The sequence below is a fragment of the Peromyscus eremicus genome, chromosome 5, assembly GCF_949786415.1.
Source record: "Peromyscus eremicus chromosome 5, PerEre_H2_v1, whole genome shotgun sequence".
NCBI classification, from domain to species: domain Eukaryota; kingdom Metazoa; phylum Chordata; class Mammalia; order Rodentia; family Cricetidae; genus Peromyscus; species Peromyscus eremicus.
Genome location: NC_081420.1, coordinates 37,451,633 through 37,474,155, shown reverse-complemented (window position 1 = coordinate 37,474,155; position 22,523 = coordinate 37,451,633). Strand labels below are relative to the sequence as shown.

At 41.3% G+C, this 22,523-nt stretch overlaps 1 protein-coding gene across 3 annotated transcripts in view; it reads right to left on the bottom strand.

Annotated features, from left to right (window-relative positions):
* The window catches only part of Nrsn1 (neurensin 1), a 46,459-nt gene extending 26,971 nt beyond the window's left edge, over positions 1-19,488 (bottom strand). Inside the window, exons 1-3 of one of the 3 annotated variants that reach the window (XR_009379313.1) lie at positions 19,367-19,488; positions 7,681-7,778; positions 2,286-2,523 (exon numbers count right to left, since the gene is read on the bottom strand). The gene's annotated coding sequence lies outside the window, so the exon portion shown is untranslated. Of the gene's footprint in view, positions 1-2,285; positions 2,524-7,680; positions 7,779-19,366 lie in introns of those variants that run through there. The other 2 variants (XR_009379314.1, XM_059263243.1) reach the window with 2 other exon arrangements.
* Positions 19,489-22,523: the final 3,035 nt, after the last annotated feature.

The window sequence follows — 22,523 nt, the reverse complement described above, 5'->3', positions numbered from 1 at the left end:
CACAGCAATTCACAACTGCCTATGACTCCAGTTTCAGAGGGTTTGAATCCTCTTCTGTCCTTGGAGAACACCAGACACTCAGGCATTGTACATGCATGCATGCAGGCAAACACTAATACATGTATAATAAAAATAAATAGCCGGGCGGTGGTGGCGCACGCCTTTAATCCCAGCACTCGGGAGGCAGAGCCAGGCGGATCTCTGTGAGTTCGAGGCCGGCCTGGGCTACCAAGTGAGTTCCAGGAAAGGCGCAAAGCTACACAGAGAAACCCTGTCTCGAAAAACCAAAAAAAAAAAAATAAAATAAATCTTTTTTTAAAAGGATGTGTATTGAGGAGGAGCAGATCCATCGCTGAAAGGGTGAGAAATGACATCTGATGTGGAGAGTAAAGGACAAACATCTGGAACAGTCTGAGAAAAGTGAAGCCAAGCCCCTGGGTCTGGGCATATCTGTGATATTTTAAAACTCACCACTACAGAAAGCCATCTCGGGGTGGAGCTGAGTGGTTGCTCACTACAGAAAATCAACTCAGGGATGGAGCTGAGTGGTTGCTCATTGTGGACCTTCCAGCTGTGGAGATGAGTCTTTTGTTTTAACTTTTTTACTTTTCTGTCTCTTATGCAATACTTCTGATTATATTTGAACTTTTTACTATTTGTCTAATTCATGTTTCTAGTAAATAGAATAAATGCACCCTGATGATGATAGCTATCTTCAAAGTCTCCATGCTCCTTACAAAGATAGACATGATGTATCACAACCATAGTGTTGAGTTCTGACTAGAGTTTGTAGGGCAGTCTTTTATTTTATATATGTCATTTATTGTTATATTGTTTATATATATATTTATGGGTACACAAATGTATATTACCATACATCTACTGCACAGCACATTGAATGACTCAGTGGTTAAATAAAGTTATGCAACTGAGCTAATTCTGAGTTACCACTCTGTCCATTTTCATATTTAGATTTAACTATTAACATTGCCCTCACTCGCCTCTACTATGGCTGAAGTCGTGGATCTGGGTCAGCTAGGGGCAAGAAGAGGAAATACATAGAGTCAAAAATGTAGAGTTCATTAGCTTATCTCTATTCTCTGCTCTTGGGAGAGATGAAATAGCAATTTCCTTCTTGGCCGTTGCTTAAAAGGTGAGGGGGAGTTTTATTCACTTTGTTTGAATTATTTGAATAAAAGAATAACGCTTGTATTCAAAGATATAGATACCCTGGTAAACGCAGATTTATAAATATCACTCTTAGGCAACTTCAAAAATCATTTCAGACCAAGGTGTTTGAGTTTCTACCATAAGTCAGGTTGATCGTGTCTGTGTTTAATATAGACAACTCGTTCACAGTACTCTTTGATGAGCCTTAAATGATACATGATTACTATTAGTTTTCCCAGAGGGGATTCTGTGTCACAGACTACAAAATTGGTTGACTTAAAGAATCTGTGATTTTAGGAACCACCCTCAAAGCTCACTGCTCATAAGAACTTATTGCCCAACTTCTGTGTTGTTTCTGAAATACTTCAAAGTATACTAGTGTGTAGCTGTCATCCCTGGTGAGTACTCCATGAGTTGACAATTCTTTGTATCTATGGAACAATATGGGGACCCAAGAGCACTGCAGAGTGGTGGCCATGACTCTGAGATGAGAAGAGCATCTGGATTAAAAGTCATCAACTTCCCTCTCCCCTTTAAGGACAAACGCAAGCACCATCAGCACCAGCACCATCAGCACCAACGCCATCACACTGACACGACTTTTCAAGATTTATGGGCGACTCACACAAACAACTTCTGGTGTCCTGTTTGCCGGGGAGCAGTCAGTAAGGGTTTCTCTCATTCTGAATTCTACATTATACCATAAGCAGATAGCTTAATGAATAGATTGTTGCATCTCCCGGGGGAGACGTGGAAGTCCATTTTTAGAACTTAAAATGACTAATGTGCTACTGCTTCTTTTTCTCAGCTCCTTGTGGCTCCAGATTTACCAGTTGTATATACAAGCTCTAAAGAAGTTCCTTTAACTAACTATGGAAATTTGGATGAAGCTGAAAGGTTTTTTAAGTTCTCAATTGCTGCCATGGAGACCAATAAGATGCATAAGTTAGGTGAGATTTTTTTTTTTGTTGTTGTTATTTAACAGATACCCAAATACCTGGGTTAAAATAACTTCTTATACCAAAATATTCAGGCAATAGAAACATAAAGCTATTTCATAATAAACAGCAATTTAATTCAGTTTTATTTCTTTTCATTCTTTGGAAATCGTCCAGAGTCATGGAATGCTGAAGTTTAATGGGACAACATTTTGAAGGGAAGGTAGTCACTGATGCTAACAGAATGCGGCAGGATTCCATTACCAGTGAGGAACACAACTCGGAGACTCACGTCTCCTGATTCATAGTCTAGTTCTATTTCCACTGCTTCCTGGTGTGCAGTCTGATTCATTTGTGTCACACTGAAGGAGGAAGGGGTATCATTAGTCATCCTCTGCTCAAGGTCCACTCAAGCCTGATACAATAAAAACAGAACAGGGGAGTTATATGTCATTATTATGGTACCCATGTGACCACCAAGGCCATGAGAAATGGCTTTAGAGAAATGGAGCTTAGCAGGTGCATTTCTTCTATCAGGAAAGAGGAAACAAAAAGGAAGATCAGTTTGATTCACAAGAGTTAGAAGCAGAATTGCCAACTTGGCTCATCAAAGGCATTGTACATGGAAAGAGAATACCGGTAGGGAAGGGTCTTTTGGTTTCACAGACCCATGGCTTGGATACTGTGTTTTAGAAATGGAGAAGGAAGTATATTATATTTGTTACTTTGAAATTTGTCAAAATACACAGCAACAAACAGTGAAATATCTGTATGATCATGTCAATGAGGTTGGTTCAGATTTTCTACCAACATACCTTTTGTCAGATGGCTTAGAATAAGTACTTGAGGCCACATCTTTGGGAATACACAAAAGTCCTACAGATGCTCAGACAACTGTGAGTCAAAGTCCTCCTGCTGTGTGCTGCCTACAGCCTTGCCACTAGAGGGACCATTAAGGTCCTGTCCATTTTAATTTTCAGGTCAGTTGTCCTTAGGTTCAGCCTCAAGAGGTTCAACAACATTGAGATCCATTCCTTTGCCCCAGGTGAGATGTTCTTTATTATCTTCAAAATACCCTTTTGGGACTAAAAAGATAGCTCAGCAGTTAAGAGTATTTGCTCTTTCATATGACCCAAGTTCCATTCCCAGAACCCATGTTGGGTGTCTCGCAACTGCCTTTGACTGCAACTCCAGAGAATCTGCTGCTCACTTCTGGCCTCTGCAGGCCCTGACGCACGCACACACATACATGGTACACACTCACATAGACACATAAATAAAAAATACACAATTGACTAAAAAAATGCCAATTTGTCGCCGGGCAGTGGTGGCGCACGCCTTTAACCCCAGCACTCGGGAGGCAGAGCCAGGTGGATCTCGGTGAATTCGAGGCCAGCCTGGGCTACCAAGTAAGTTCCAGGAAAGGCGCAAAGCTACACAGAGAAACCCTGTCTCGAAAAACCAAAAAAAAAAAATGCCAATTTGTTTATTTTTTATTTATTTATTATTTTGTGTTCGTAGTGTGAAGATCAGAGAATAGCTTTAGGAGTCAGTTAAATTCTTCCACCCCGTGGTTCCCAGGGATCGAACTACGGCTGTCAGGCTTGTCACCAAACTTCCTTACCCACTGAGCCATCTCATTGGCCCTAGTCCTCTTCTTCCTGCTTGCCGCCCACATTGGTAGACTCCAACTCAATTCCAAACAACGATTGTCTGAAAAACAGTGTTTAGAAAACATAGTGTTTGAAGGAAAATAATAAGGATTAAAAGATTCAATTCTCAGCTTGTCCTGTAAGACCAGGGATAAGGCAAGTGACACAGAACAGTTACATACCATTTCAAAAGTGATAGTGACCCAAGGTGGGGACTCGACCAAGCAGACTCTGATTTCTAAGAAAGGACTCCACTCCTGAACATGCTAAGTGTGTTTCTGCTGAGAAAGAGAAAGAATGGTTGGGTTTAAAGTAAGGTGAGGCACACAGCAAAGTGATTGCGGTCACTTGCAGCCTTTTTTTCTTCTTCAGGTTTTCAGTATGTCCTTTGCCCACTGTAGACTCTAGCTACAACAAGATCATCTCATGTGGGAGATAATTCCTAAATTGCTCTAACCACCGCCGTGGGTGTTATGATGGCTATTCCAGTGTCTCATTCCATGTGTCCCTTCCTCCTGTCCCACCTCAGACTAGAGTGGTCCAGAATAAGCCTTTAGCAAACTGTTTTTAAAAGTCATTGATGGTGTTAAGCATGTGCCATGGAAGACACAGTTGAGACGAAAGAGCAGCAAATAAACCATGAACATTCATGTATATATATGGAACATCAAAGAGTGGCATGCACTAACATAAAATAATTATCATTCTTAGTAAGCAGTCTGAGTATTCCCAATGTGAGAAGAACTAGCTTGAGATTATAGTAGATAATAGTGTTCATGTGAAAGGTTAAAATGACTGCAGATTATACCTAAGAATTCTTGGATAGGGGCTGGAGAGATAGCTCAGTCGTTAAGAGCACTGGTTGATTCCCATCAGCCACCCATGGCTCACAACTGTCTGTAATCCAGACCCAGGGATCAGATGTCCTTTTCTGCCCTCTGTGACCACCAGACATGCATGTGCTCTGAAGATTTACTTGCAGGTAGAACACCCATGTACACAAAATAAAACATAAAAAAGAAGTGATTCTTGGGTCTGTGTTTTGAAGCTGCTCATGAGAACACTGACGCTGCTTAGGTGTCAGGCCCCTCCTCCTCATGAACAGCTCTAACCTGAGTCAGCTCTCTCTGGAGAAGGGAGGAAGCTGCAGTTTGCTGAAGATGAAGGTGAAAGTTCTAGCTTGGGGGAAGAGAAAGGTGAAGCAGAGTGGCTGTGATTCTCAGGTCTTTGGATTTCTGCCTCACAGTGTTTGGATTCTGAGAGTGGCAGACTTAGATGAAAAAGGAAGAGGGTAGGAAGTAATAATCATCTCTTTCCTGCTGGATTAATTTTTAATTACCAAAGATGTTCAGCCAAGAACTTGACAAGAGCAGCCCATTCTGGAAATGTATGCAAAGTCTGCAGCTCCCAAGCTATCGTGCTGCTATTAATCCACTCTTGGAACAGGAAATGTGTTTTAAACCCAAGGAAAAAGTTAAGCTAAATAACTCTGTACTGCATCTAGTCTATGCTGAAGAAGTTCAAGAAAATGGCCATGTAAACCCTTGACCTTTGAATAAGAGCTAAGACATTGCTCTCCAGAGCCTTGGGTTTCTGTCACTGAGTAAAGAAGACTCAGAAGATTATCAGAATCATTCTGGAACATTCTGAACCCTGGGCTGGATGCTGAGTAATCTATAACTCCAGGAATTATCTTTCCTGGAAATGTATGAACAGATACTTTATTCAAGAAAAAATTAAGAAGTCCAGTAAACATGATGAAAAATATCAACTCAGTGGTATCCAAGTTAGTTGTATGCCATTTTTTCTTTAACAGTACATGGGGAGGGTTTAAAATCCTTACTGCACATGGCATGAGATCACAATTGGGTAGCTTGTAGTTATAGAAGTTAATTTTCATATAAGTCTGGAAGTTAGAAGGTAAATAGGTATCGAAGGTAGGATGCCTTTCCCTCATGTCTTGCCTCTTCCTAGTTCCTGGTGTTGCCTGGCAACCCTTCTCTTGTAGCTCCATCACTCTGATCTCTTTCTATGCTATAGGTCACTCTTCTGTGTATCTGTCTTCTTTTAAGGTTGTGAGTATGAAGGCTGTTCTTGAGTGTCACCTTGATTTTCAGTTATTTTCAGATGTAGTCAAGTTGACAACCAAGGATAGATAACTAAAAACCCAAGTAGCTGGGCACACCTGGTAAGGCATTTTTCTTGATTGGATCATTTGAGGTCTGAAGAGCCACTCTGAATCTGGGCCACGCCGTCTCATGGCAGTCTATATATAATGAATATGGAAGAAAGAAGCCTTTGTGTTTTGCTTGCTTGCCTTCATTCTCACTGGTGAGTTCATATATTCTCACTGGTGAGTTCATATATCCTATGGTGGCATTCCTTCACTGGCATAGGAGCCTATTTCTTCAGGATTCCAATGTATATTGAAGACCAGCTGGGACACCCAGCCTCAAGCAGGGAACTACTATTGGATCCCTAGCCTTTTTGTTGGGAGAAAGCCATTGTTGGACTAGCTGAATCACAGCCTGTAAGCCACTCAAATAAATTTCACTCTGTGTGTGTGTGTGTGTGTGTGTGTGTGTGTGTATGTGTGTGTGTGTGTATACTAACACAGGAACACACACATACATATATGTTAACATAGGGCCATGAAATACATACATATAAATATATACACACATGCATATATACATACATACATATGACATGCACATATATACATGTCTTGGGGTTTCTATTACTGTGAATAGACACCATGACCATGGCAACTCTTATAAAGGAAAACATTTAATGGATGTGGTTTACAATTATAGTTTCAGAGGTTTAGTCCACTATCATCATGTGGGACATGGCAGCATGCAGGCAGATATGGTACTGTAGGAGCTGAGAGTTCTACATCTTGATCCATAGGCAACAGGAAGTGAACTGTGTACCACACTGAGCATAGCTTGAACATAGGAGACCTCAGAGCCCACCCCCACAGTGACACATCTCCTCCCAAAAGGCCACACCTACTTCAACAAAGGCACACCTCCTAATAGTGCCTCTTCCTTTGGGGGCCATTTTCTTTCAAACCACCACTATATATATATAGTTCATTCCATCCATCCTATTCCCTGGAGAATCCTGAATAACACAACCAGAATAGTAGATTAGGACCTGCCTATTTGACTTAATGTTACACAAGGTCATAGTAAAAAGTCCAGCAAGTCTGGACTGTAATGTATCTTTTTAGGGGACACAATTCAAGTCATAACAATGATCATTATATTTTGCTAGTGTTTTAAAAATCTGGTATTAATAGCTATCTATTTCATAATTAAAATATTCACAAAAGTGAAAGGTTTAGTGATTATGCTCAATTTTGGTGACAGTTCAGAGAAATGTGCATGTTTAAATTGTATTACTGTATATATTACTCAACAATATTCTCCTTGGCAGCATAATTTTATTTTCCAATTAAAGAGGCAGTAATTAACTGTGCTAGGAGGTAATGACCACACCACTGGGTGAATGAAGTTTTATTTTGCAGACCAGTTGAGCTCTGAGCTGGGGCTATCTGTATAGGAGTTTTATAGTCTTTGGGAAAGAAAATACAGTTAATGTTACCCTAGTAGTAATTGGAATCAATTCTGCTCCCCTGGCCATGCCAGCTGTAATCCTGAGAGACCCAAGGTCTGAGGACATGGCTTCTCAGGTAGGACTTCCATCTGGCAGCTGAAGAGTCTCATGTATTCCATACTGTCTCCCTTCTATGAGCCTCAGTGGCCAGGTCACACACTTTAGACTTTGAGAATGATGAACAAGGAGCTAGAGGTCCCTCTTTCCTATGGCCCCGTGTTAGTTATCTTCTTTTGCTGTGACAAAACACCATGGCCAAAGCAAACCTACAGAAGAAATAGTTTATTTGGACTTACAGTTCTAGAGGATTAGAGTACATGGTGGAAGAGTAGAGGTGTGCTGGCATAGTAGAGGCCTGGTGGCAGGAGCAGTGGCTGTGAGATCACATCTTGAACTGCAAGCAGTAAGCAGAGAGAGTGAACTGGGAATGGATAAGACTTTTAAACCTCAATGTCTACTCCAAGTAACATGCCTCCTCCAGCAAGATACTTCTTAAACCTACTCAAGCAATGTCTCCAACTGGGAACCAGCTATCCAAAGGCCTAAGACTACAGGGAACATCTTATTCACACCATCATGGGTCACCTCTGCCCCAGGATTGCATGACTTTTGCTGGGGAGATAAGATCAAACATATCTTCACCCAAGATAGGGTACTGACAACAGAGCAGGGGAGCAATCCCAACTAAGTCTACCTTGGTGCACCAATGAGTTTATTGTGGTTGCTTGCAGGAAATGGTTGACTCACAGGCAGCTACAGCACCAGAAAGCCTTCTCATCATGGCAATGGGTGGTTCATGAAAGCTACTTCTCCAGAGTTCCCTGCCCAACTTGCAGGAAGCTACAGTGAAGTGTGCCCTCTCCTCAGTAACTGCTTACTCCTTTACAACCTTGGAGAAGACCTTGTGAGCCAATGTAAACGCTGAGCTACAGAGCCTGAGGTTTACTAGCCTCTGATTCCTCCAGAATATTTGAATTTGCTGGCAAGAGTCACACTCTTGTCAGGATGGCCTGAGAGCCCCTCACAGCTCTTGGACTAGACACTAAGACCCTACAGATCCTGAACTTATTATAGGTCATTAGAAATAAGAGTCTACTGGTGGCCATGTCGGAGGAGCAGCAGGTGGCAATTGACTTCAGGGGATTGGCCCACCAGGACAAAAAGATATTATGGGTGAATTTTGGATAGGCAAGGCCCGGGGGGCCTGGGCCCCAGAATACCTCTTGCTACTGCTGTATCTTTACATGTTTGCAGCTGCCATCTTTTTCTGTGGTATCTGGCATGGTGTGAATGGGCCTGGAAAGATCCCCACTGACCTTTATGTAGTGTGATTATCTCATGGAAATATCTTGTTCTACTGCAAATTTTTACTTGTGGATTATTATGAAGATGATTTCCTCCTAAGCTATACTGTTTAATTGAAGCAATGCTTTTATACAATAGTAGTGTTAGTTTAAATAGGATTTTAAAGATGGAGGGTTTTAAATAAATATAATAAGGGATTATGATAGAGGTTAGTTTAATGGTAAAATTAACATAGGTAAAGAGAGGATAAAATGTTGCCCCTTCCTCTGATAAAGCAGAGGCTGCAGAGGATAAAAAATAAAACAAGGAAGTGTCACACATCTAGAACACATGAGTTTCTACTGAGGATCCTAATAGACTGTGGCTTAGGTTAATGATTAAGAAAAACTATTGAGTCCCAGAATCCCAGCTAGCTTAAATTCTTTTAATCTTAATGTTGGGAGATGTGTTCATAGGTTTTGGAGTGCATCATAGCTGAAACAAAGCTTTAAAAATAACTTATGGTTCGACTGAGATATTTTTGTGAAATAGCTTGGAGGTGAAAAACCCAAGGAGACAATCTAAAGTTTTAGAAAGTCACATAGTTAAGTGAAGGATTTGTTAAGGTCAGGGAACAAGAACAAAGCAGCCCAATTACTACTAGCTGATGTGCCTTTCTTGCTAGGTTTGGTTGATGACCAAAGGTGATGATTAACTCCTTATATCCATTTCTGCTCTCAGCTTCCTAATTAAAAACACAACAAAAAACTGTTGATGAATGAGTATGCACCCTAAAGATTTAAAGCAGAGATGACTGATTGTTTTTCATATATAAAAGTTTTGTTCTACAGAGTGAGTTCCAGGACAGCCAGGGCTATACAGAGAAATCCTGTCTCAAAAAACAAAAACAAAAACAAAAACAAAAAACCCACAAAACAAAAAAAGATAGTTTAGATTTGTGATTCTTCTAAGATTTCTTATAAGATTACCTTTTGAGATAAATAATAAAACAATTGGTCCTTTTTTTGTAACCGCAAAATGCAGCCTGCCAGCAAAAGAACTGGCTGAGAATAATACCTTGCTTGCTCGCATTCTGTTCATCTATAACAAGGTGCTTGGACATGAATGTATGTGGGTTCTTGGGTTATTTTTGTCTGTAATAAGTAAAATATTTAATCATGTAAGAGATATAGAAAACATTTTTTTTTTTTTTTACTTGTAGTCATTGTAATCATTCACTTGAAAAATATTATGTGGCCAGGCGGTAGTGGCCCACGCCTTTAATCTCTCAGCACTCGGGAGGCAGAGCCAGGCGGATCTCCGTGAGTCTGAGGCCAGCCTGGGCTATAGAGTGAGTTCCAGGAAAGGCACAAAGCTTCACAGAGAAACCCTGTCTCAAAAACAAACAAACACAAAAAGTATGCAACCACATTATAATTTTTACATTGTTTGAAAGATTTTGCTAGGGTATATAAGCTGTAAGGGCAAAAATAAAGTTAGTTAGAAGAAAGTCATCAAGAGGGACAGAAAAGATACATCTGGATAGAGGTAAGAAAAGAAATAACTGTGACAGAAGATGAGAGAAAAACTCTAATTGTGTGTATGTGTGTGTGTGTGTGTGTGTGTGTGTGTGTGTGTGTGTGTTCCTTTTCTTACCAGCCCAAGAGAGTTAAATTTTGCCCCCCCCCACTTGCCAGGCTCAGAGAATTAAGTTTTACCCCCTCAGATAAAAAAGTCCAGGTCCACTGACTCCATAGGTTCCTGCTCAAGCCGTGAGCTGCCGGAGGCTGGTCCTACCAGCAGCAATGTGTGTCTGTATGTTTATTTCGGCTTGTGAACTTCTCAAAGGCCATAATTGCATCATATTCAGTTTTTATTATTTTTTTTCCTGCATTTGCCATGTGGGACTGTGCTTTACATACATTGTAGGAAGTACACAAGAACATTTTGTTAACCTTCAGGAATGTTTTTTGTTTTTTTTTGTTTTTTGTTTTTTTTTTGAGACAGGGTTTCTCTGTGTAGCTTTGCGCCTTTCCTGGAACTCACTTGGTAGCCCAGGCTGGCCTCGAACTCACAGAGATCCGCCTGACTCTGCCTCCCGAGTGCTGGGATTAAAGGCGTGCGCCACCACCGCCCGGCAACCTTCAGGAATATTATTGGAACAGCTCATTGGAAGGGGCCGTCCAAGTTTCCTTTTGCCAAAAAAATATATAAAGCTCATTTTATTACTGCCCCAACTGCATGGCTTTCCATATTTTTGCATCGTGTTCTGACTCCCAGCATCTCTGATGCTCTTAAAACATCTAGTTGGGAACTTAGCTTCTTATCAAAGCCGTGCTATATATTGGAAGTAAGGACTGGATCGCGTGATCCTATGAGGCCATGTTCAGGATAGCTCAGGAGAATTTTGGCAGGTGGAAGTTATGTTCTGGCAGCCAAAAGAAAACAAGCTTGAATCCCTGTCTGTGTAGGACACTTGGAAAGCCTCAGGGACTCGCCATCTTTTCTGCTTTCCTTGCAAAATGGAGGGAAGGGCAGCAGCCACCGTAATTAAGAAGATGCTCAAATTTTGGCAGACTTTCCCTTTCCCTTCAGGGTCTGGCAGCCCTCTCCTGGTTGCTCTCATTTTATACCTGATTTTGATGCCCATCCATTCAGCCAGTCCGGGCCCACCTGGCTCTTTGTAACAGCGCAGGCAAGGTCGAGAGCCTCGGGTTTCCAGCTCTCAGCTGTAGACTGTAGTTTGGCTATATAGCCAGGTCTTCTCCAAGATTCTTTTCTGAAAAGCAAGTCTACTTTCAAGACTCAGTGGGGTCAGACCCATATGCTTGCTGCATGTGAAGTTTCTGCCTCAGGTTCAAAACTCACTCAGGCTCCCATTGCTCCAGTCTCCTGGTGCCCTGAAGCAGCAGGCAGGGCAACTTGTTCCTTTTCCAGCTTCCAAGACCAAAGACTTAAGGCTACAGACAGGTACTTGTTCCTGCAGCTGTCTCCAGCCTCTAAGCCCAGCCAGAAACAGAAGACCTGTCACTCCTGCTACTCCTGTCTATGGCATACTATTGGTTATTTTGATTGGCTATTTCTTTGCATAATGTCTTAAAGTTTTTATTATACAAGTCTTTCACTTGCTTGGTTAGAGTTATTCCATTTTTTTTGAGGCTTTGTGAAAGGTATTTACTTCTCTGATTTCTTTCGTAGTCCATTTGTCATTTGTATATAGGAAAATTATTGATTTTTGTGTGTTAATTTGTACCTTGCCACTTTATTGAAACTGTTTATTAGCTGTACAAGTTTCCTGGTGGACCATTTAAGATCATTTATGTAAACAATCATATCATTTTCAAACACAGATACTTTGCCTTCTTTCTTTCCTATTTGTATCCACTCAATCTCCTTTAGTTGTCTTATTGCTCAAACTAAGACTTAAAGTACTTACTATATTCAATAGGTATGGAGAGAGTAGACAGCCTTGTCTTGTTTCTGATTATAGTGTAAATGCTTTGACTTTCTCTTGATTCAGCTTTGTAAGGTGGTTTACATCAAGAAATTTTTCCATTTATTTCATGTTATCCAACTTGGTAGAATACAGATTTTTTAAACATGTCCTTGTTATTCTCTGGATTTCCTTAGTGTCTGTCATTATGTCCCCCCTTTCATCTCTAGTTTATCAATTTGATCACCTTTCTCCATCATTTAGTTAATTTGGCTAAAGATTTATCAATCTTATTGATTTTCTTAAAGAACTAACTCTTTGTTTCATTGATTTTTTGTGCGTATTTGTTTATTTCTTGTTTATTGTTTTTAATAGTTTAATTATTTTTTTTGCCATTTACTCCTTTAGGATATTATTTCTTCTTTTTGTTCTATAGCTTTCAAGTGTGTCTTTAAGTTACTAACATGAGATCTCTACAGTTTTTTCATGGAGGCAGTTAGTGCTATGAACTTGCCTCTTAGAAATGCCTTCACTGGATCCCATGAATATTGATATGTTTTGTTTCCATTTTCATTCAATTCTAAACATTTTTAACTTTTAACCCATTTTTCATTCATAAGTGAGTCCTTCAGTTTCCATAAACTATTATTAAGCTTTCTCTTGTTTCTGTTGTAGTTGACATCCAGCTTTAATCCATGTTAGTTAGATGGACACAAGGTATTATTTTTCTTGTTATCTGTTGAGACTTGCCTTGTATCTAGTATGTGGTCAATTTTGGAGAAAGTTCCCTGAGATGCTGAAAAGAAGGTATATTCTTTTGTATTTGGGTGAAACTCTCTGTAAATATATGCTAGGTCCCTTTGTTTAGTTTTTATCAGGATGACGTTTCCGTTGGTGGGGTATTGAAGTCTCCCACTATTACTGTACATGGTCAATATGTGATTTTAGGTGTAGTAGTGTTTCTTTTATGAACTTAGGTGTCCTGTGTTTGGTGCATAGATGCTTATAATTGCAATATATTGTTGGTGGATTTTTTTCCTTGATGAATATTTAGTGTCCTTCCTTATTTCTTCTAATTAGTTTGGGTTTGAAGTCTATTTTGTCATACATTAAAATGTCTACACCAGCTTGCTTCTTGGGTATATTTGCATGGAGCATCTTTTCCCAACCTTTATCCTGAGGTAATGTCTACCTTTGATGATAAAGTGTTTTTGGATGCAGTAGAAGGATGAATCATGTTTCCAAATCTGCTGCAAGCCACAATAATATGAAGTAGGATTTCAGGTGATTATGACAGCTAATACCTGGAAGAAGCCAAAGGCCTTCCAGAGGTCAAGCTGAGGCTCAAGGAGTCTTGGTGATATTGGCTTTTGATTATTAGCCATTTCCTGCTATGACTTTCTCATGTGCTATTGTAGCTTTTCCATCATTCATTGGGCACAATTTCCCCTCTGCTAATGGAATATTTAGATAACCTTCTGTGCAGTAATGCGGCCAGGATCCCTAATTTCAGGCCTTTCTGTCATTATCACCATTAGCAGCATCTAGCCAGGACCATCCCCAGATGGACGAAGTATCTCATCAGAGATATCTCTGTACTCTCTAAGAACAGACTTAAGCATCCAGACTATCTGTTTGAGAAGGCCTGGCGGAAGTGCTAATTAAGCTTAACTTTCTCCTTTCCAAAGTCGTATCTCTAGTTTTAGATCCACCCTTAACAATTAACTCAGAACTAAAGGGTTCCTACTTACAGGTATATCTAGCTGTGATGGAAGTTGCCTAGCCAAGTTGCCTAGCTACTGAGCACACTTCCCCCGCTCTGCCAGAAACAGCGGGAGCAGAGGTAGCTTAGAGAGATAAGGGCCAAGGGATAAAAGGCAGTTTTGTTTTCAGAGCAAGATGGAGAAGAAAAAAGAGAATGGAAGAACTAGATGGGTAAGAACTGGAGGGTAACTAACTGAGATGGGGAAGAGCTAGATTGGAAGAGAACTAGATTAGGGAAGAACTAGATTGGAGGGCTAGAAGAGAGAACTAGAGGAACGAGATGGAAGATGAGGAAGAACTAGGTGGGTAAGAATAAGATGGGATGGACTAAGGAGATGGGAAAGAATGAGAGAGAGAATTTAGAAGATTATAGAGATGAACTAAGGACAAAGAAGAGCTAAGATGGGAAAGAACTAGATGGATGAGACCCTAGATTGGGTAGAATCAGATAAAGGAATTAAGATAGCACATGGGAGAACAGTATATAAATGTAGAAGGAAATCAGGCAAGAAAGGAGCTAAGTAAGAGAGCAAAATAGAAGCTGTGTAGAGAGAGAACTGACTCAGAAGAATAAAGCGTATGGACTAAAGACTATCGTGTGCATAGATTTACTAGAGTATCCTTCAGATTTATTAGCCACCAGTAGCATCTTTTCCAGAACTCTGGGATAAGATATTGAGAGGCTGGACCCCAATAGCTTTCAATACAAATTTTTCTATTAGGGGAATTGAAGCAATTGATGTTGACAGTTATCAATGACCAGTGTTACTGAATCCTGTTACTTTGTTGTTATGTCCCCCCACCCCTTCCTCTTTTGATTTGTTGGTGTGGGATTATCTATTCTTTTTATTTTCTTGTGTGTAGTTAGCCTCCTTAGGTTGAAGTTTCCTTCTAATTCCTTCTGCAGACCTGGTTTTGTAGATTAGATACTGATTAAATTTGGTTTTATTATGGAATATTTTTTTTCTTCATCTATTGTGATTGAAAGTTTTGCTGGGTATAGTAGTCTGGGCTGCTGTCTGTGGTCTCTTAGAATTTGTAGAACATCATCCAGGCCCTTCTGTCTTGTAGATTCCCCATTGAGAAACCAGGTATTGTTCTAATGTGTCTTCCTTTATGTGTTACTTGGCCTTTTTCTCTTGCAGTTTTTAATATTTATCTTTGTTCTGTACAGTTAGTGTTTTGATTATTATGTGTCATGAGAAATTACTTTTCTGGTCCAGTCTGTTTGGTATCATGTATGTTTCTTGTACTTTCCTTCTCTAGGGAAATTTCCCTCTATGATTTTGTTGAAAATATTTTCTGTGTCTTTGACCTGAGTTTCTTTTTTCCCCTCTATTTCTACTATTTGTAGATTTGATCTTTCTGTAGTGTTCCAGATTTCCTAGATGTTTTGTGCCTTTTTAAGATTTTTTTTTTTTAGATTTAACATTTTCTTTGACAGAGGCATTTGTTTCTTTTATCTTGTCTTCAGTGCCTGAGATTGTCTTTTCTCTGTCTTGTACTCTGTTGGTGGAGCCTTCTGAGGTTTCTGTTTGACTTCCTAAATTCTTCATTTCCAGTTTTTCCTCGGTATGGGTTTTCTTTAGTGATTATATTTATACTTTTATGTCTTGAACTGTTTTCCTTATTTCATTCCACTGTTTGCGTTTTCACAGACTTTATTAAGAGATTTATTAATCTCCTCTTTAAGTCCTTGAACATATTCATAATTGCAATCTTGAAGTCCTTGTCTTTTGTTTCAGCTATATTGCATTACTCTAGGCCTACTTTAGCAGGGTTGCTGGGTTCTGCTGGAGGCATGTTGTCTTGGCTGTTAACAATTGGGTTCTTTGCACTGGTGTCTAGGCATCTGAGTTTGGGGCAATTGTAATTCTAGGTGGTGATATCTAGTCTTGTTTTTGTTTGGGTGAGTGTTTTGTTCCTGGGTTTTGATTGCTTTCTCTGGACCTTAGAAAAGCGTGATGGCTATGGGTTGCCTGGTAGGGAGTGCTTCTGAGTCCTTGCCAAGTGGTCACTGGGGGTCCTGGGCATAATGTGTTTCTAGGTATTGGGGGCTGACACAAAGGAATGGAGTTGGTCTAGAAGCGGGTGCTGAGAAGGTCTACAGAAAGGAGGAAAGCTAGGTTTGCCATGAAGTTCAGTGGAGTCCTCAAGGAACAGAGTCAGAAAGGGAGGACAGGTCCCTACAAGTGGTTTGCAATAGGGCTGGGGATGATACCGGGGAATTTGCAACTGAGGACGGAAAGGAGAGTGAAGATCACCTATCTGATTCCCAGGCTGGCCTGGCCATGGGTTTCTAAGTAAGCCTCTGAGTATTGTTGGCTGATACAAAGGGATACAATAGGTGAGAGGGGAAGACTGGGTCCTATGATGATCTGTGGGGTTCCCAGGAGGCAGAGGACAGTCACCTGCAAGTGGTCTGTCATTTGTTTGATATTTTGAAATTATTTGGTAGACATCTCATTGGATATTGCCAAGTTGAAACTTAGTATCTTTGCTTTCAATCATGAGCTTTCTGTTCATGTGTTATCCTCGTTTTCTGGTGTATCTGAAGCTCACCAGGGACAGAGATACCCCCTGTAGTATTTCCCTCAAATAGTAGATGATACCAAACATTGGGCCAGGAATATAGTGGGTACTCAACTTGTTGTTTACTGTCGTCTTTCTACTAAGAATATTTCTGGCCTATATTATAAGCTAAGAAAGTGCTCAAATTTCTTAAGGGACTCTCTCCCCCTCCCTCCTTCCTCCCCTCCCTCCTCCCTCCCTCCTCTTTCTCTCACTTGAGTCATTAAATTAGATGAGTACTCAGAGCTTTCCCAGCAGTGCCTGGATGTGGGTGGCATTTGCTTGTGTCAAGCTCTACCCAGCAGTAACAAGTTCAGGACGACAGATGGGTGGGCGCCCTCATGGGTCAGCTTCCATCCTCTGCCTCACTGGCTTCCCTCCTGTACTTTTCCTTCCTCTGCTTGGTATGACACAGCACCATGAAAATGGTTCTTGATATTTAGAATTGTTTATCCTTTAACCTCAACATATTCCAAATTTTTAAGGAATAACATGGACAAAAGAATCTGTCCACAACACATTTTTTCCTTGCAGGAAATTGAAGAAAATGGAAATTTCCTACCAACCCCCACTTATCTGAGCATAATTATAGATTACCCAGTGATTTGTTTTGTTCTCTAAATGGTGTATACAAATTGTTTTTCTTTTCTTTGTTAGAAATCAGATTTTTTTTTCCCCCTATGAATCACTGATATCCTTATACTATGGAGGGCAGCTCAGGTAGGATTTGCTAGTTAGGACTCAGCAAGACCTTGCATTTAAATCTCCCCAACTTTCGTGGCCTGACTACCAAACCCTCAATCAAACAAACAAACAAACAAACAAACAAAACAAAACAAAACAAAAAACCACTAAACTAAAAACAAAACAAAACAAAACAACTGCAAGACACTTGGAGATATTTAAACAAACAAACAAACAAACAAAAATCTAGAGTGACAAAATTCATTAAGACTTTGTGCTTCTCTTTCCAGAACATACTTGAGGTAACACTCTGTGGAACATGTTATATTTGGTGCCTTTTCTTTAGGATATATAGGAGCAATCATTTATACACCCAGTGTTTGCATTCTTGTAGGGTCCTTGGTGCTTGGGCTAATCTGAAAATGAGATAAGCATTCACAGAGCTCACAGGCTGATTATGGTTCCTGCTCTGAGCAAGCATAGTGGCAAATGAGTATGTTCCTAAAGTGTGTGGGGGATGCTGGTCTGTGCTGTGAAGCCCACCCTTGGGTAAGAGAGGTTTTTCTGAATAAACAACATATAACCTGGAGAAGTGCATCAGAATTAACCAGGCAAAGTGCTCAGGGGTTCATTTTCTAGCTAGAGGTAATGGGAGGCATGAAGGCCAGGGGTGGAGGAGAAAGACTCTGGAAGCTCAGTTTTGTATGTTTGGGATGCAGGTGGAAGCACTGATGAAAATGGAGAGGGATGGAGGGAGATGCAGGTCATATGGGCCTTCTTAGTCCTGGTAAAGAGTTTGTTTATCTCAGGTACAATAGGAACCTATTGTCTGCTTTAAATGGATCAGTGATATAATCAGTTGGGTTCTTTGGAAAGATAATTTTGGGAATAATATAGCTCACTCATTCCGTGGAATAGTTGCACAGCATGCACAGAACCCTAGGTTGGATCCCCACTAAACAGGCATGCACAACAGGTGTGCTTATGTTGTGCTAGGGATCAATCCAGGGGGCTTTGTGCATGGCATGCCTGTAATTCCTGAACTCAGGGATGGGGAAGAAGGAAGATCAGAAGTTCAAAGTCATTCCCAGGTACATAGTGAGTTCAAGGCTAGCCTGGATGCCTAACATTGCTTCAAAAACACTAAAGAAGGAAAGATGACTCTGGGCTGCTGTGTAGAAGTTAGGAAAGGGCCCCTGGTTGTGGGGACCTCCTGGAAAGAAAGGTATAGAAGCTCAAAGTTGGATCCAGAGGGAGGGAGGAAAGGGGTGGCGTTGAGGGACAGTGAGCAATTTTAGACTCCTATCCAGCCTCCTCAGCGATGGTGAGCTGGCCAGATGACTCAGACAGACATGGGATATGAGGAATCCAAATGACCCCTTTCTGCCCCTTCTGGTCTCATTTCTGAGCTCTGATTCAGTAATTTAGAGCTGAAAGAGACTTAATAAAATCTTCAAAATGAATTCCAGGGTGGCTCTGGTTGTGAGAGTTTCCCTCTTCGTGTGCAGACAGCATGCTAATGGCCACATTCCCTCTCTTCTGAGCTGCATGAGTCCAAAGAGCAAAAGAGATCATTCCTATGGGGGGGAAAGAAACTGCTGATGTTTCAAGATAATCAACTCTATCATACGTGCACTGCCCTTCAGTTCACTGCTCTCTGTGCAAGGGGACAAAAAAATGGGGGGTCATTTTACCAGATATTCCAGGTCTAAAATATGGCTGTAGCTCTAGAAGTTTGAATATTTGATGCTCAGTAATGCTGCATGTTCTTTATTTTGACAATCCTTTCATTAAAATATCTCTCTCCCCTCAGCAAATTGAATTCACAGTATTTTCCTTTATGGCTTCCTAAGGTAAGGGAAAATCACATGTTTAGAGAAAGGGAGCTCCTAACACAGGATGAATTAAATTGATTCAGGAAGCAGGCACTTCCCCATGGGAATCGGATGCACTTCTTAGTTTTTTGTCAACTTGACACACACTGGAATCACCTAGGAAGAAGGATCTCAGTTGAGGAATTGTCTGGACAAGTCTGTTTGTGGGACATTTTCCTGATTGTTGGTTCGGGTAGGAGGGCCCAGCTGCCTGGAGGCGGTGCTATCCCTAGGCAGATGGGCCTAGACTAGGTATGAAAGGGGAGAAAACTAGGACACTGGCTTCCCATGGCAAGGGGAAATCAAAAGATGGCTTATTATCTACTTGTCGCTTAATCCCGGAAGTTAGTAGGCCACTGTGTAGACACTTACCAGAGAGCAGAGCCTAGAGACAGTTACAGGCACTGTAGGAAGCTGCCAGCAGTTGCCACAGATGGGGTTCTCAACATCTTTCTGCATCACTCATGTGGAAGAGGGAGTTCCATGCCAGGACAGAGAACATTCTACCTCTGTTTGTATGATCAACAATCCAGATTCTGAAGTGCTCCCCAGGGAAGCTGCCTCTCCAATTATGGGGTCATTTTGTGAGATCTGCAGAGGTTCTGGTTGTTTAATGACTTCAGGCTCTCTAAATTCTTGTAGAAGCCCCTCATTTCTCATTTTGAAAATATTTCTTTCCTATTTCTCCTGTACCTGTGCCTGCCTCCTGGGCTTTGGTTTGGAGCTGCAGTGGCTGCTGTTGAGGACCTCTTGTCTGCAAGCTTGGAGCTCATTTTCTGCTAAGGGTACTTGTGGCCGACACAAGTCACAGGTTCTAAATGGCCTCATTTTTTGTGTGTGTGTGTGTGTGTGTGTGTGTGTGTGTGTGTGTGTGTGTGTGTGAGAGAGAGAGAGAGAGAGAGAGAGAGAGAGAGAGAGAGAGAGAGAGAGAATATGATATAAAGGCAGAACTTGGAAGACGGCAACACCTTTGTAGTACTTGGTGGATTGACCCTGATTTAGTGTTGAATGGAATCTACCTCAACCTTGATTCCCTCAGCACTGAGATATTACCAGCCTGTCTGGGGATCTTTTAGATAAATGGGGTGTGATGGACTCTTTCCTTCAACAAGTACGTTTTTCTGCTTTCACTGAGTTCATTTAGCTAACCGAAACTGTCTCTGCCTGTGTGTGTGTTCTGTGTCCTTTTCATATTGTCTCAAGTTAGAAATCGTCATGATGGTTTCCCAGGAGTATTATATCCATAGGAGCCTGACTTCAACAGTGAGTTCTAAGTTACAGAAAGAATTTATATAACAACATTGTGAATCACTTAAATCAAATGAAATGTTCTTATTGCTCCGAGGTGTCTGTCACAGAAACAGGTGTCTTCTCTCCTCTCCTTTAGCTTAGCTGCTTGAAGCCACAAACATGTCACTAAGCAGGTAGGCTCGTTGTTTCTTTCTTTGCCTTTTGGTCTTCTTCTAGAGACTTCTATAGGCTCGAATCTACTCGTGCTGGCTCAAAAGATCTGGTGGCTCAATATTCAGGAGTCCAAAGCACATTGGTACTTTGAAATTGGTCGTGCTGGGAATATGTACACTGCAGAAATTAGCAAGCACTCTGAATTCATTGCTGCTTTTATAGTTACATGAGGTGTGTGTGTGTGTGTGTGTGTGTGTGTGTGTGTGTGTGTGTGTCCTTGGAATATGAACTAACTGGATATGTTGTGACAGTTTTCTGTCCATGAGAAGCCAGGCTTGTTTATGATGGATTTCACTGCTAAAGCTTAGGGCCAATCCAGGATGTGCTGGGTGTTCACACATGTCTTGGCTGCTGGTATGGGGACTCCTCGGTAGTGATTGTGGGATAGACATTTGTAAAGTGCAAGGTCTTAGCCAAATCCTATTTCTATGTGGGTATTGTATAAACTGATGACAGATCCATGGTACGGTTAAGAGAATGGTTTTTGTTGTGGTTATGAGAGTGAGAGAACAGCCAGAGGCATCTGGAGGAGTCCAGAGTGGGAAGAGAGAGAGAGAGAGAGAGAGAGAGAGAGAGAGAGAGAGAGAGAGAGAGAGAGAACATGGCTAACAGACTGGACCTGATCATGAGAGAAGCAGGAGCATAGCAGAGGGATAGACAGGGAGAGTGAGATGGGAAGAGAGAGATGAAGACAAAAAGGAAGAGTGAGCGTAGCTGAGAGGGTTACAAGGAAAATGAGCAGGTGGTGAGAGGGAGCTGGAGGGAGCTTAGGGCAGGGGAGGAGGTGAGAAGAGCTAGGATGCTTCCTGGACTCTGAAATGTGTAACAGGTACTTGTGATACTGAGGGAGCCTGGAGACCAGCCTGTGCTTTGGTGTACTGATAAGCACCACAGATCGCCATTTGTGGTAAGAAAAGTAGAGGTAAGTAGAGGGGAACCAGCTTCACAAGATCTTGAAGAATTCTGGCTTTTGTCTAACTGCCAAAATTTGGGAAAATGGAGTTTCCTTTGGGCCTGACAAATATGAAGGTAACATTAGAAAGGTATGAACCAGAGAAGTTGAGAGTTGAATGGACAAGTTTGATCAACATGGAATTTTACTAAGAATCATCCTGTTAGCTGGTGTAGGGTAGTCTTCGTTGCGAGGGCCTGGAAGTTGAGGGAGCTGTGGGAGCATGGCTTTTGTATGCAGTCCTTTCCTCCCCACTTTGGTCTTGTTAGTCTGTTTCTGTGGGGTTTTCTTCCTACACCTCGGAGGAGGCTAATGGAGGTTGTGTTTTCTTTTTGCTTGGCCCCATGGTAAATAATTCATTAGTGTTTCCAAATGAGACTTAATTGTGCTATTTCTTTATGATAAATCACCCAGGAGAAAATGGCTTTAATAGAAAACCCAATTAAAACCCCATGTCAGTAGCTGCAGGGCTCTTCCAACAGATTAGTCCTGTTTGGCCTTTGGCTTGCTTAATGGGTGTTAACCAATGCTCAACCCACTGCGAGTTTTGTGAAACATTAGTTCCATTTTGTAGATGGCATGGATATGAGAGAGGGGAGGGGCTGAGACTCTGAAGGAGTCCTTGTTCCTCTAGTCCTTATGTTAGCTCATCTCATCTAGAAACAGGAAAGTTTTCCACTGGAGTCGAAAGAGAAACAGCGTAAGTAGACTGAATCTGCTGAAGCTGAGTCTGTGTAGATTTGATGACCAGAAAGTCAGACTGACTTTAGAAAAGGCAGTATTACAGTTTGGTATGAAGTGTCCTTTTTAGGCCCGTGTGTTTGAGTGTGGGGTCCCCAGCTGGTGGCACTGTTTTCAGAGGCCCTGGAGGTTTTAGGAGGTGGAGGCTCACAGGCAGAAGTGAGCAGCTGGTGGGCAGGTTTTAATGAGGATAGCCCAGCTCCACTGCCAGCCTGATCTTGTGGTCACTGGGATGTGAACAAGCCACCATATGCTTCACAGGCTGTGGAGGCACTCGATGTCACGCCTTATCCACTAGGTAGACTGTAAGCCTCAGATTGTGAGCTCAGATAAACACTTCTTTCCCTCAGTTGTTTCTTGTCAGTTACCTCA